Below are 13191 nucleotides of genomic sequence, written 5' to 3'. Positions count from 1 at the left end.
TCTTGAGATTTTGTAAAATCTCTAATGCGTTCACTTTTCTTCATATGAATGCATTTTTAGTAATGTAATTCTTGCTGATGTTTGAGGTTACTTATGCTATGTTGAGAAATCTGTTTTATATGTCTGGGCAAACTGGACCTGGAAGAATGGATGTTTGAGCCTTTGAGGTTGCCTATGCTATGTTGAGTTAGCAGATTCAGGAGCTCGTACCAGAGTCTCATGTACTTTATGCTGTCAGTTCCACTGTTTTAGCTTTGTTGCATACATGTGAGAAAGGTATTTGCAGTATGATTTTTCTTTCTGCTTTACTTCATATTGGAGATTCAACTATTTCCCCTCATCATGTAGGTAAATGCACGACCATGATTTCACTGTGTGAACTTTTTCTTCAGTCTGCAGGACACCAACACCGCCTCGTGTGATAGAGGAGAAGGAATTAAAGCATCTGCTCGAGGAACACTTCTTGCTCTCGTACACTGGTGTGCATTCCTCTCCAGTTTTGGTGCGCTCCATTCTTAGTACTTCTCTGCCAGGAAACCAAGCTGCAACCTTTACTGTTATGTGCTGTGTGGTAGATTTCCACGCAATTTTGTTGTTGTGGCGAGAATTCTTGAGAAAAAAAATATGTACTTTGGGAATGCTTGGATTCACCTCACGAAACTAATAGGGTGGGGGAGGGGGGGGGGGCATTGAGGCCATGGCGCCCATGGAGCAGGGGGAGAGGTGAAGGAAGAAGGGGGACAATGTCACGACCCGGGTCTTATCCATTGATAGCTGACAGGGTACAGCAAGAGTTGGGTGAGGAAGAGTGGTACAGGAGGGAGGAAGGAGAAGGTAGGTCAGATGCAGAGAAAACAGAGAGAGAGATGTTCAGAGTCAATTTCTTCACACCCCACATGCTGGCCAACTGTGCCCCTTATATCACACACGTAACCACACTCTTACATGTGGGCTTATGCTCCACAATACCAGCTCACAGAGCCATCCGACTTGAGAATCGCGCTGGTGCTTGCTCGGTCTGCCTGCTGGATCTGGCTTCTTCAGGGGCAGGCGACTCGTGGTCCGTCATCAGCACTGACGCTGGTGAGGGCGTGACAGAAAATGATTGGTAAGGAAGGGGATGCTACCATTATTATCGAACAAGGATGCTTTTGAAATGGGCAACTATTCATTGAAAGCCTAAGCCTCTCAGGATATTTATATGAACTGTAATCGAAGAAATTTCACATGTACCATGAGGTTATTTGTTATACTTTCTGAGCAAATTTCATTTCATCTGCACATGCAGGCAGTCTGTCACACGCAGACAACATCATGTCCGAACAAAATTCCATTATTCCTGCAAACCATGGTGGTTGGGCTGCTGGTGGCCATGGTGAAGGAGAAGGTTTCCAGCTACATGCTAGACTAATACATGGTGATGAAGGGCATGGAGACGCAGCACAAGATCCTGAATCTGAATCTGCTCCCAGTCATCCTGAGTCATCACCAAGGCCGAGAAGGCAGCAACCCACTGAGAATGGATCAAGGCCTAGCTCAAGGAGCTCAAGGTGCTTACAAAGAGAATGAAGTCGTTCAAGTACGAGGTTTTTGCGGCCAACCCAAGAAGAAGGGACACTACTCAGAGATCGGCTTTGATGTGATAAAAGCTCTTTCCAGATCACATCCATTTTATATTCCATAATATGAATGCCTTTGTGTTTAAATATGGCAACAAGGGTCGACACCCAAGCAGTAGCGGTAAATAGATTCTGTCATTGGTTGACCCAGAGAACATTATAGGCCAATCAAGAGATTAAGAGAAGCATGCCATTCTACAGACTCTAACTGGTCAACCTATCACTAATAGTCTCATGGTCCTTCCCAATGTTGTAATGGGTGGATTGGGCAAGACCACCTTGGCACACTCACCTACAACGACCCTATATGGCTATATCCAGAATCATTTCCAACTGCAGAGGTGGGTCTGTGGATCACAGAATTTTGATGTTTGTGTCCTAGCCCGCAAGATCTTCCAAAGCTTTCGAGAGAAGGAAAATGAGAACATACTCCAGGAGCTCAGAGGAGAGCTCAGTGGACATGGGTACCTATCAGTACTGGAAGATGCCTGTACCTTTGTATTGGTGATATATTGCAACAAAGAAATTGTGTAACTCATGAGTACGGTTGGAGGCCAGGACATAGTAGTTTTGGACAGGGAGCTCATAAAGGAAATGATTGAAAAAGGGTATTCTGTTTGCAGTAGAGCAAATTGGCTTCTGAGCTGATTGTTATGGTTGATGAGTTTGCGGACAGATTGTGGTTGGTCTCCTTTATTTCGCTGCCAAAAATCACTTGAATTAGTAATGCACACCCAAGGCAAGGGCAGAAAAAGGGGAGGCTGTAGTATACAAAAGCATCATTTGACCAAGGGAATGGTTTTTTTTAGCAATACTCAAGCTCAGCTGCAACGACTTGGCATCACGTATGTAGCAGTCATTTTTGTTTTATGTGCTGTGTTTCTCAACAATTATGTGATCCAAGACCACACATGGCTTTTCCCCTGAACAAAAGGAAATTCATTTTGAAACCATTGGCAAACAAATTTTCATTGAGCTGGAGTCTTAGGTCGTTCTTTCAGGACGTGAAGCAGGTCACAGTCAACGAAATTGTGCACATTGAGGGGTGTTATTCCAGATAAACATGTACTCCCTCCGTTCCCAAATATTTGTCTTTCTAGGCATTTCAAATGGACTCAACATACGGATGTATGTATACATATTTTAAAGTGTAGATTCACTCATTTTGCGCCGTATGTAGTCACTTGTTGAAATCTCTAGAAAGACAAGTATTTAGGAACGGAGGGAGTAAAATCCAAGATCTGATGTATGATATTGCACTGTCTCTATGGAAAGAAGTATGTGTTGTAGGAAGCAAATCAGATCGAGTGGCTTCAAATAATTCTGATGTGTGTCCCTTTCAAAACTGTTACAGAGACCCTTTGCTGTATGAACTATTTGAACCGCTATCTACTTGCTCATCAAGGAAAACTATTTATATGCTCTGTTCAAGAAATTCACGAGGATTGCCCTCAGTATGCATAAATGTTAACTGAACTTTGCGCTGGATACAAGAGTAGTCCATCTATCAAGTTACAGAAACATGAGGAATCACATGGTGAAAAACTGAGTTTCTATAAAATTTCCGTGTTTCGTTTTCTTAGTGTAATAAGAATTGCCTAGCAGTCTCAATCTTGTAAGTTGACGTTTCTAATGTTATGATGTTACTGCTGCATCAAGACTTTTACTAATGTGGAGTGCTTCAAGGCCCATAACCAAACTATTCATTGGCATGTTCATTGTGGTGTCTGTGGCACTAAACAGCTTAAGAAGACTTCAAGCGGCATCAGTTAATGCATGACGGTTAATTTGTCACTTAGAGGATGAAATGCAACTTGGGGAATTGCAAGTGCTCATTTCAAAGGTGTGTATGCAATCGTACATGTTGACTTGTTTCATGGATACTTCTCTACAATAAACTGGAAAACCCACTCTGTTTTTTTCATTCTCAACAGCTTTCAACTTCAGAAATCCAATTTGGACAATCCAATCTGATTCTCTGGGTGTGGCAAGAAGTTTTCATACAAGGGACAATCACTAGAAATCTAGTGCTCACGTGCATGCTGAGGTAAACACACAAAATAACCACTCAAATCTTTGGCTCCTGTGCTCATGTTACTCTTGCTAGGAACTTCTAGTCCGCACTAGGATGTTCACAATTTTGCATCAAATCTTTGCAGGGCGATTTTGTGGAGTGATGCAAGAGGAAGCCCATTTCTGTCGAAACTTTGATGCGAAAGAGGGTGGCTGCTCCTGATGAAGCTCCTGCTTACGGTTATGGAACTGCATGCGTATCCGAGATGGCTTCTGTCTTGTTGATTCGTCCTGAACTGGAAAGAGTTAGAACGAGTATAGTTAAAAAGATAGGCAAGAAGAGTATGTGCCGTGTCACACAAGGTAGCAATTTGCGAGAGAAAGTCATTTCTTCTTTTATGAAATTGACCCTCCAGCTCTATGAAATACTCCCTCCGTTCGGAATTACTTGTCGCAAAAATAGATGTATCTAGACGTATTTTAGTTCTAGATACATCCATTTCAGAGACAAGTAATTCCGAATGGAGGGAGTATGAATCAATGAAGATGCTATTTTCTCTCAAGTAACTAGGAACCCCAGCCATGCTGTCGGACGTGGTAATGTTTCCAAGTATATTTTTCTGTTTTTTTGAGATGGTGATTGTAGCTTGAAGGCATTACGGGTGTCAGTGTCACAGCTCACAAGTTTTGAAGTTAAAAAAAAAGAGTCAATTGATTCAAAAGATATTTATTGGAATATAATTTCCATGTGGGTCCTCTCAGTTGTGGGATTGTATACCATCAGATTTTTTAAATATTTTCACAGTACATTTGTAAAGAACTTTTCTATGGCTAAAAATCCATTTTTCTGTATGGTGCAATAAATATTGATATATAAAATTATTCATGTATTATTCTGATAGACATGATGATACAATCCTACATGATAATTCATTTCTAATTATTTATGTACTGTATTATTCTTGTCAACGACATACTTTGTCCCATCGTTGCAAAAAAGAAAATGATAGCACTCCAGTATATTTGCACAGTGTTGAGTATATTGTGTACGTGTATATTTATGTGTAGGGCTCACCTCCGGTTTTCTCTGTATAGTTGAGGTTGTGGCCTACCTCTGTACTTATATATACCTGTCTGGTGCACCGATCAATACATGGTGATTGCACAACCCACATCTTGTCCTTCTACATGGTATTTATCGCAGCACGATCCTAAAACCCTAAGCAGCCGCCCTCTCCGCGCCGCCGCCGCCGCCTCTACTCCCCGCCGCCGCCATCAGCCGCCATCAGCCGCCGCCGCCGCCGCCGCTGGTCGCCACCACACCACCCCACCACCTCGCCTTCCGCCGCTGCCGCCTCTCCTCGAGGCCGCCGCCGCAGATCGCCACCAGCTTTCGCCCACCCCTCTTTCCCGAACCCTAACCCTCCACCCGCGTTGTGCCCCGCACCACCCAAGCCCGCCTCCCACCCGCGCCGCCACACCTCTAAACCGGAGCCGCGTCCCGCGCCCGAAACCTAACCCTAGCCATGAGCTCCTCCTCCACCGTCTCCAACCCGTTCGCCGGTCCCGGCGTCACCCTCGTCCGCGACCTCAACATTCATGAGCGTGTCCCGGTGAAGCTTGATCAAAACACCACATCCTACTCCGCTTGGAAGCGGTATTTTTCGCTTGTGTTCCGTGAGTACCTCCTGCACGGCCACGTGGACGGCATCGTGGACTCGGCGCTCATGATCAACGACAAGGAGTGGATGATCCTCGATGCCACCATCATCCGCTGGTTCTACCTCACCATCTCCAGCGACCTCTTCCACACCGTGGTGGACGACGACGACGACGCCTACGCGGTCTGGACCAAGCTCAATGGCATCTTCACCGACAACCGGCTGCAGCGCAAGGTCCTTCTCCACGGCGAGTTTTATGGGTGCCAGCAGCTTGACTCGTCCATCGATGATTTTTGCATGCGCCTTAAGAAGCTTGCCGATGAGCTCCGTGATCTCGGGGAGACGATCGGCGACGAGCTCCTCATCAGCACCCTCACTGCCGGCCTCAACGAGGATTTTGGAAACGCTGCCTCCAACCTCACCCTCATCCCGGAGCCTACCTTCGCTAAGGTGGTCGCGTACCTCAAGTTGGAGGAGCGCCGGATGCGGATGGCGTGGACTCGCGCGGCCCACACCGCCCTCGTTGTCGGTACCCGCGGGGGTCAAGCACCCCCACCATCGCGCCCGACGCCGCCCCAGCCGGCGGCGCCCGTCTTCACGCCAGGTTTCCCGCCTGCCCCGGCCGCTCCCTTCCCGCCGCCCCAGCCGGCGGCGAATGGGGGTGGTCGTCGCAACGGCCGTTGCGGCGGCTGAGGGAGTCCTGGATAAGGGGGTATCCGGACAGCCAGACTATATACATCGTTCGGACTATTGATGTGTGAAGATACAAGACTCAAGACTTCGGCTCGTGTCCGGATGGGACTCTCCTTTGCGTGGAAGACAAGCTTGGCGATCCGGATATTATATTTCCTTCCTTGTAACCAACTCCATGTAAACCCTAGCCCTCTCCGGTGTCTATATAAACCGGAGAGGATGGTCCTTAGAAGGCTGATCACAATTACAATCATACCATCATAGGCTAGCTCTTAGGGTTTAGCCTCTATGATCTCGTGGTAGATCTACTCTTGTACTACTCATATCTTCAATATTAATCAAGCAGGAAGTAGGGTTTTACCTCCATCGAGAGGGCCCGAACCTGGGTAAACATTGTGTCCCTTGGTTCTTGTTACCATCAGCCCAAGACGCACAGATCGGAACCCCCTACCCGAGATTCGCCGGTTTTGACACCAACATTGGTGCTTTCATTGAGAGTTCCTCTGTGTCGTTGCTTCGAGGCTTGATGGCGTCTTCAATCGTCAACAACACGGTCCAGTGTGAGACTTTTCTCCCCGGACAGATCTTTCTGTTCGGTGGCTTCGCATTGCGGGCCAATTCGCTTGGCCATCTGGAGCAGATCGACAGCTACGCCCTTGGCCACCAGATCAGGTTCGGAAACTTGAACTACACGGCGGATATTCGCGGAGACTTGATCTTTGACGGATTCGACCCTATGCCAGGAGCGCCGGACAGTCACAACGAGCACGGCCTAGACCTGCTGTCAGACAACGCTCGAAACATCATCCCTGCAATAGCCCCGGATCTAAATCCGGAACAGGTTGCGTTGCCCAAGGACGGAGGGGTAGACCCCGCCCCGCAGGCCGCATACTCATCGGCGGTGGAGCCGAACACAGGTCTCACCTCTGTGGAGGCCTGTAAACCCCCGGACTCGTATCCGGTCGTTGGTTCCGATCCGCACGCTCTTGAGCCAGCCGAGCCAGGTTGGGCTCCGGAAATGGAGTTTACCGCTGTGGACATCTTTCAGCACTCGCCCTTTGGCGACATGCCGAACTCATTAAAGTCTCTCTCTCTTTGTCAGGAGGCTCTGGGCTGAACTATGTCCGGCTTGAGTGGCAAGCAGGGGGGCGCAGGCGCTCAGGGAGGAGCATCCCGCCCGCCGCAGCAGCAGGCTTATCAGCCGGCCCCGTGGTACGCCGGCCAAAACCCATGGACCTGCGTTGTGCATGCCTACTCCATGCCGGTTCCCCGGGCCCCTGCCCCGGGTATTCTCGGCGCCCGGCCACCATCGCACCAGGCGTTCTACGCCGCGCCGCAGCCCTATGCGGCGCCCTATGCGGCGCCCTACGAGGCGAACTACGGCCAGCAGCCGCAACCAGGTGGGCTATCGCTGCTGCCCCCAACGGCCCCGCCGTAGCCTCTCCCGCCGGCGCCATGGGACCCGGCCCTTCTGGCGGCTCTTCACACCGCCCCCTCCCCGTCCAGCTACACCGGCGGCGGCGACTGGTACATGGACACCAGAGCCACCGCTCACATGGCGGCTTATCCCGGTAACCTCCACACCTCCTATCATATCCATACTTCCAATCGCATCACCGTCGGTGACGGCTCTTCTCTTCCTATCACCCACATAGGTCATGCATATTTTCCGTCTAACTCCACTCCAATATCCATGTCTAATGTCTTAGTTTCTCCTGAGCTTATTAAAAATCTTGTTTCTGTTCGTTCTCTTACACATGAAAATCTTGTTACCGTTGAATTTGACGAATGTGGTTTTTCTGTTAAGGACGCTCGCACGCGGATGGTGCTCCACCGATGTGACAGCCCCGACGAGCTCTACCCGGTTCACTCCGTCACCTCCACCACCTCCGCCGCCCCTATCGCTCTCGCCACCGGAGTGGATCTTTGGCACGCTTGCTTGGGTCATCCTAATCCTGCCACCCTTCGCCATATACTTCGAAGTTTTTCTTTCACATGTAATAAGAATGAGGATCACTCGTGTCATGCATGTCGCCTCGGCAAACATGCTCGTCTCCCGCTTAGGGCTTCTTTTCATGTCGCATCATACCCGTTTGAGTTAATTCATAGTGATGTTTGGACCTCTCCTGTTGCTAGTAATACGGGCTTTCTTTATTATCTTGTCATACTTGATGATTTCTCGCATTATGTGTGGACCTTCCCGTTGCGCCGCAAGTTGGATGTTATATCCACTCTCGCCGCCTTCTACTCCTATGTCCTCACGCAGTTTGGTCGTCCCATTCTTGCGTTGTAGACAGATAACGGGAAGGAGTTTGACAACCTAGTTGTTCGTACTCTCGTCACCACACATGGCACGACTTTTCGTCTCACTTGCCCATACACCTCGCAGCAGAACGGTCGCGCTGAGAGTATTCTTCGCACTCTCAATGACTGCGTTCGGACTTTGCTCTTTCATGCCAATGTGCCTCCGCGCTTTAGGCCTGACGCTCTCGCCACCGCTTCACTCCTCATTAACATCCGTCCCTGTCGTACTCGCGGGAACTTTGCACCTCATCACCTTCTCTTCGGTGCGCCACCCTCTTATGATGAGCTTCGCATCTTCAGCTGCCTTTGCTACCCTAGCATCACCGCTACTGTGCCTCATAAGCTTGCACCCCGCTCCGTCGCCTGCATCTTTCTCGGCTACCCACCTAACACTAAGGGCTACCGCTGCTATGATCCCGTCTCCCATCGTGTTTTCACCTCCCAACACGTTTACTTTGATGAGATGGTGTTTCCGTTTCAGCAGCAGGTACCCATTGTCGCCTTGTCACCGCCGGCCACCGCCGGCCCTTCGGCGACTCCGTCAGGTGGACGGCCCTGTTTGGCCCGTGGACCGCCTCCGGGCTTTGGCGGTCCTCGCGCCCCCACGCTGGCACCGGCATCCTCGGCCTCCTCGGCCGACCCTGATAGCGCGGCTGGTGCCCCCCCTTCACCTGCCGCCCCCGACTCGGGCGCCGCGAGATCGGGCGCTGCTGGCTCGGCCGCCCCTTCGGCTGCCTCGATGCCAGTCGCCTCGCCGGCCTCGCCGCTGACGTCGGCCCCCTCACCGACTCCGACGCCCCCCGCCTCGCCGGCACTGACGCCAGACTCCTCACTGGCCGCCTCACCGGTGGCTCCGATGGTGCCGACTGGCCCTGTTACACGGGCTTGTAGTGGTGTTCATCGTCCGAGCCTCTGGTACTCGAGCGATGAGTATGTCTTCGTCGCCTCCACCGTGGAGCCGTCTCCTCTTCCCACGTCCGCTCGCACAACCCTCCGTGATCCTCACTGGCTTGCGGCGATGCAGGAAGAGTTCGACGCCCTTCAGCAGAACCGTACCTGGACACTGGTTCCCCGGCCTCCTCGCGCCAACGTCATCACCGGCAAGTGGGTCTTTCGCCATAAGACCCACTTGGATGGTACTCTTGAGCGCTACAAGGCTTGTTGGGTGGTTCGTGGTTTCCGCCAGCGCGCTGGAGTGGACTTCACTGAGACGTTTGTCCCGGTTGTAAAACCGGGCACGATCCACACCGTCCTCCAGCTCGCGGTGTCTCGAGGCTGGCCCGTTCATCATATGGATGTCTCCAACGCCTTTCTCCACGACCATCTTGAGGAGCAGGTGTATTGTGAGCAGCCCATCGGTTTTGTCGACGCCTCACTTCCTGGTCATGTGTGTCTGCTCTCCCGATCTCTCTACGGGCTCAAGCAAGCACCCCGCGCCTGGTACCAGTGGATCGTCGGGTTTCTTCAAACAGTGGGTTTCAGCGTCACTTGCTCGGACGCCTCACTGTTTGTCTATCGCCACGGTGACACGACTGCATATTTGCTCCTTTACATCGACGACATCATCCTAACGGCCTCCTCCGCAGCTCTTCTTCAGCAGATTACTCTTCGGCTGCGTGACGAGTTTGCCATCAAGGACTTGGGTGCTCTACATTATTTCCTTGGCATTGAGGTCGTTCGGCGCCCGGACGGTTTCTTTCTTCATCAGCAGAAGTATGCGCACGAGCTTCTTGAGCGTGCTGGCATGCTCAACTGTCACCCTCTTGCTACTCCTGTTGACACGAAGGCCAAGGTTTCTGCTCTTGAGGGTTCACCAGCGTCGGATGCTCCTTTCTACCAGTCTATCGTCGGTGCTCTTCAGTATTTGACTCTCACCAGATCGGATCTTCAGTATGCTGTTCAGCAGGTGTGCCTCCACATGCATTCCCCTCGTGACTCCCATTGGACTCTTGTGAAGCGGATCCTCCGTTACATCCGCGGCACGATGACCCTCGGGCTCACACTCACGGCGTCCGCTTCTCTGGAGATGATGGCCTACTCCGACGCGGACTGGGCTGGCTGCCCAGACACTCGTCGGTCCACCTCTGGCTACTGCGTCTACCTCGGTCCTTCACTCGTCTCGTGGTCATCCAAGCGACAACCCACGGTTTCGCGCTCCAGCGCGGAGGCTGAGTACCGAGTTGTGGCCAACGTTGTTGCCGAGTGCACCTGGCTCCGATAATTACTTCAGGAGCTGCATCACGACGTCTCCCGGGCTACGGTTGTCTACTGCGACAATGTCTCTGCGGTGTACCTCTCCGCCAACCCCGTTCATCATCGCCGGACTAAACACATCGAGTTGGACATTCATTTTGTGTGTGAGCAAGTGGCTCTTGGACGCATTCGGGTTCTCCACGTGCCTACTGCACAACAGTTCGCCGATGTGATGACAAAGGGACTGCCGACTAGCACCTTTGAGGAGTTTCGTTCCAGTCTTTGCGTCACTGGCGCCGCTTTGACTGCGGGAGGGTGTTGAGTATATTGTGTACGTGTATATTTGTGTGTAGGGCCCACCTCCTGTTTCCTCTGTATAGTTGATGTTGTGGCCCACCTCTGTACTTATATATACGTGCCTGGTGCACCGATCAATACATCACGATTGCACAACCCACATCTTGTCCTTCTACACACAGCTCACATCAGTACATCACGCTCGGCACATGAGCCAGCCAATGGGACACCGTTCCTTTAGCTGCACCCTAACCGTACTTCAAACACATCAATTGCATTTCCTAGCCCACCCGCTTCACAAGAGCGTATCTGGTGCACCGGGGCAATTGATGCTACCGGACTCGGGTTGTACATTAAAAAATGTTTGAAAAAAATCTGAAAAAAGTTAGTGCATTGACATACATCATTCGATGTTGTCATGAAATTTCATATCAAAATTTGAAACATTGCATGACATACAAAAATGAAAATTTTAACATCAATGTGAACCTAATATCAAAATTTGAATATTTTTTTAATGTGCAACGGAGGTCTGGTGCACCGGTAGCACCAATTGCCCCGGTGCACCAGATAAGCTCTCCCACTTCACTCCCCGAATTTCTGCCCAAGATATCCACCAGTCCACTCCAATCATATAATCGGGTTCACCGGTAGCACCAATGTTTTGGTGCACCAGCTGTTTCCCCGGTGCATCCTTGACACGCTATGACATTTTTACTATTCTCATTAATCCATTAACAATATTTTCATGTGATTGATTCACTTTTTTTCTGAGATTTTTTTATTAATATTACACCTACTTGATTTTGGACATCTATTGTAGAAAAGCTACCTGGGATAATTATTTTACTTAATATCATTTTTCAGTCCACTATGCAATTATTTTTTTCCTGGCAATATAAATTTGCCACTGCAACGGAATATATGTTAAAAAAATAGAATCAGCTTAATAAATCATGGCATGTGATTTAATAATATACACTAGTTCGTACAAGTGATGGAAAAATCTAGAGTGCAACCATAATACGATATTATAACTATAAAACCCTGTTTTGAGGTATTTTGGGTTTATTTCAGGCTTTCGGGCTCTGTGCTTGGTGGAGCCCAAACCCATCCCAACCACCGGGTTTTGTTTCAGGTTGTTGGCGTCGGCTGCTCATCCCATCTTCGGCCTGAGACGGTTTTCCCCAAAATCTGCTTAAAACATTGGTTTGTGCATATTTTTTCAAAATGTTCTTGTTTTCACAAAATATTTCCAAATTAAAAATACAATTTAATGTTTCAAAATTAAAAAATGTTGGAGGATTATAAAAAAGAAACTAAAATATCCCGAAATGTACAATTTGTCGTGTATTTACATTTTTCCTGAATTTATAAATTATTTAATGATTTAGGAGATATTCAATATATTTGAAAATATTTGGAATTTAAATATACCATTATGATTAATTTTTAAAAATATTCACTAGGTCAAAAATGCTGACAAATGTAGAGTTGTTCCAAAATTTAAAATTATGTTAATTTATAAAAATAAAAACATAAAATAAATAATGGAAAAAATAAAAACCAAAATAAAAGCGATAATACCAGGAACATAATACACAAGAAAGAAAAAAACTAGTCAAGGGAAGAACCTGAGTGGGCAAGCTCAATACCACGCCCGAGGTGCAGTAGGATCTGTTGGATTGCTCGATGCTACGAGCTGATATGATATCGCTTGTGTTTGGTCGCTTAACTCACCTACACTGGAAGCCCGTAATTGACATACGAAAGAAAGAAATCCTCTTCTTCACGATTTTAGGTTTTTTCTTTTTCTTCTACACGGGTTTCCTTCTGCTTCAGTTTTTTCTTTCTTCACCACGGGTCTTTTTGTTAGTTATGCCCCGTTTGTTTGTGCTATGCCTCTATCATGTTGGAAGAAAAATAATATACATAAATAAAAAATTCAAATGGGAAATGTTTGTTGAACAGAAGACCTTAGTCCATTGAAACCCTTTTTTAGTGGATATCCTTTACTTTCAACGAAAAATGTTCACATATTTTAAAATGTTCAAGACTTAAAAAACATTCAAAAATTTATAAAAAATTTCGTGACTTCAAAAAATATTCACGGACTCGAAAAACTACCATCCATTTGAAAAAAATTGCCAATTAGAAAAAAGTTCAAAGAATGAAAAACTTATACAAATTCGGAAAGCTATTTGAGAATTTGAACAAATGTTCTTGAATTGAGAAAGTTCACAAATTTGAAAAGAAAGTTTGTGAATTTGAATAATCTTAGCAAATTGAAAATTTAAAAGAATTAAAAAATGTAAGCGAATTTGAAAAGAAGTTCACTAATTTAAAAAATCTTAATTAATTAAAAGAATCAAATTCAAAAAACCACAAATTTAGAACTTCGTATGTATATT

At 47.9% G+C, this 13191-nt stretch overlaps 1 long non-coding RNA gene across 1 annotated transcript; it reads left to right on the top strand.

Annotated features, from left to right (window-relative positions):
- Positions 1-720: 720 nt before the first annotated feature.
- On the top strand, positions 721-3814 carry LOC123106899 (uncharacterized). The gene is made up of 3 exons (XR_006451542.1): positions 721-1108; positions 1289-3462; positions 3554-3814. It is a non-coding gene; the product is annotated as an uncharacterized lncRNA (long non-coding RNA).
- Positions 3815-13191: the final 9377 nt, after the last annotated feature.

Source organism: Triticum aestivum, chromosome 1B, assembly GCF_018294505.1.
Source record: "Triticum aestivum cultivar Chinese Spring chromosome 1B, IWGSC CS RefSeq v2.1, whole genome shotgun sequence".
Taxonomy (NCBI): Eukaryota; Viridiplantae; Streptophyta; class Magnoliopsida; order Poales; family Poaceae; genus Triticum; species Triticum aestivum.
This window is presented reverse-complemented; position numbering and strand designations above follow the sequence as displayed.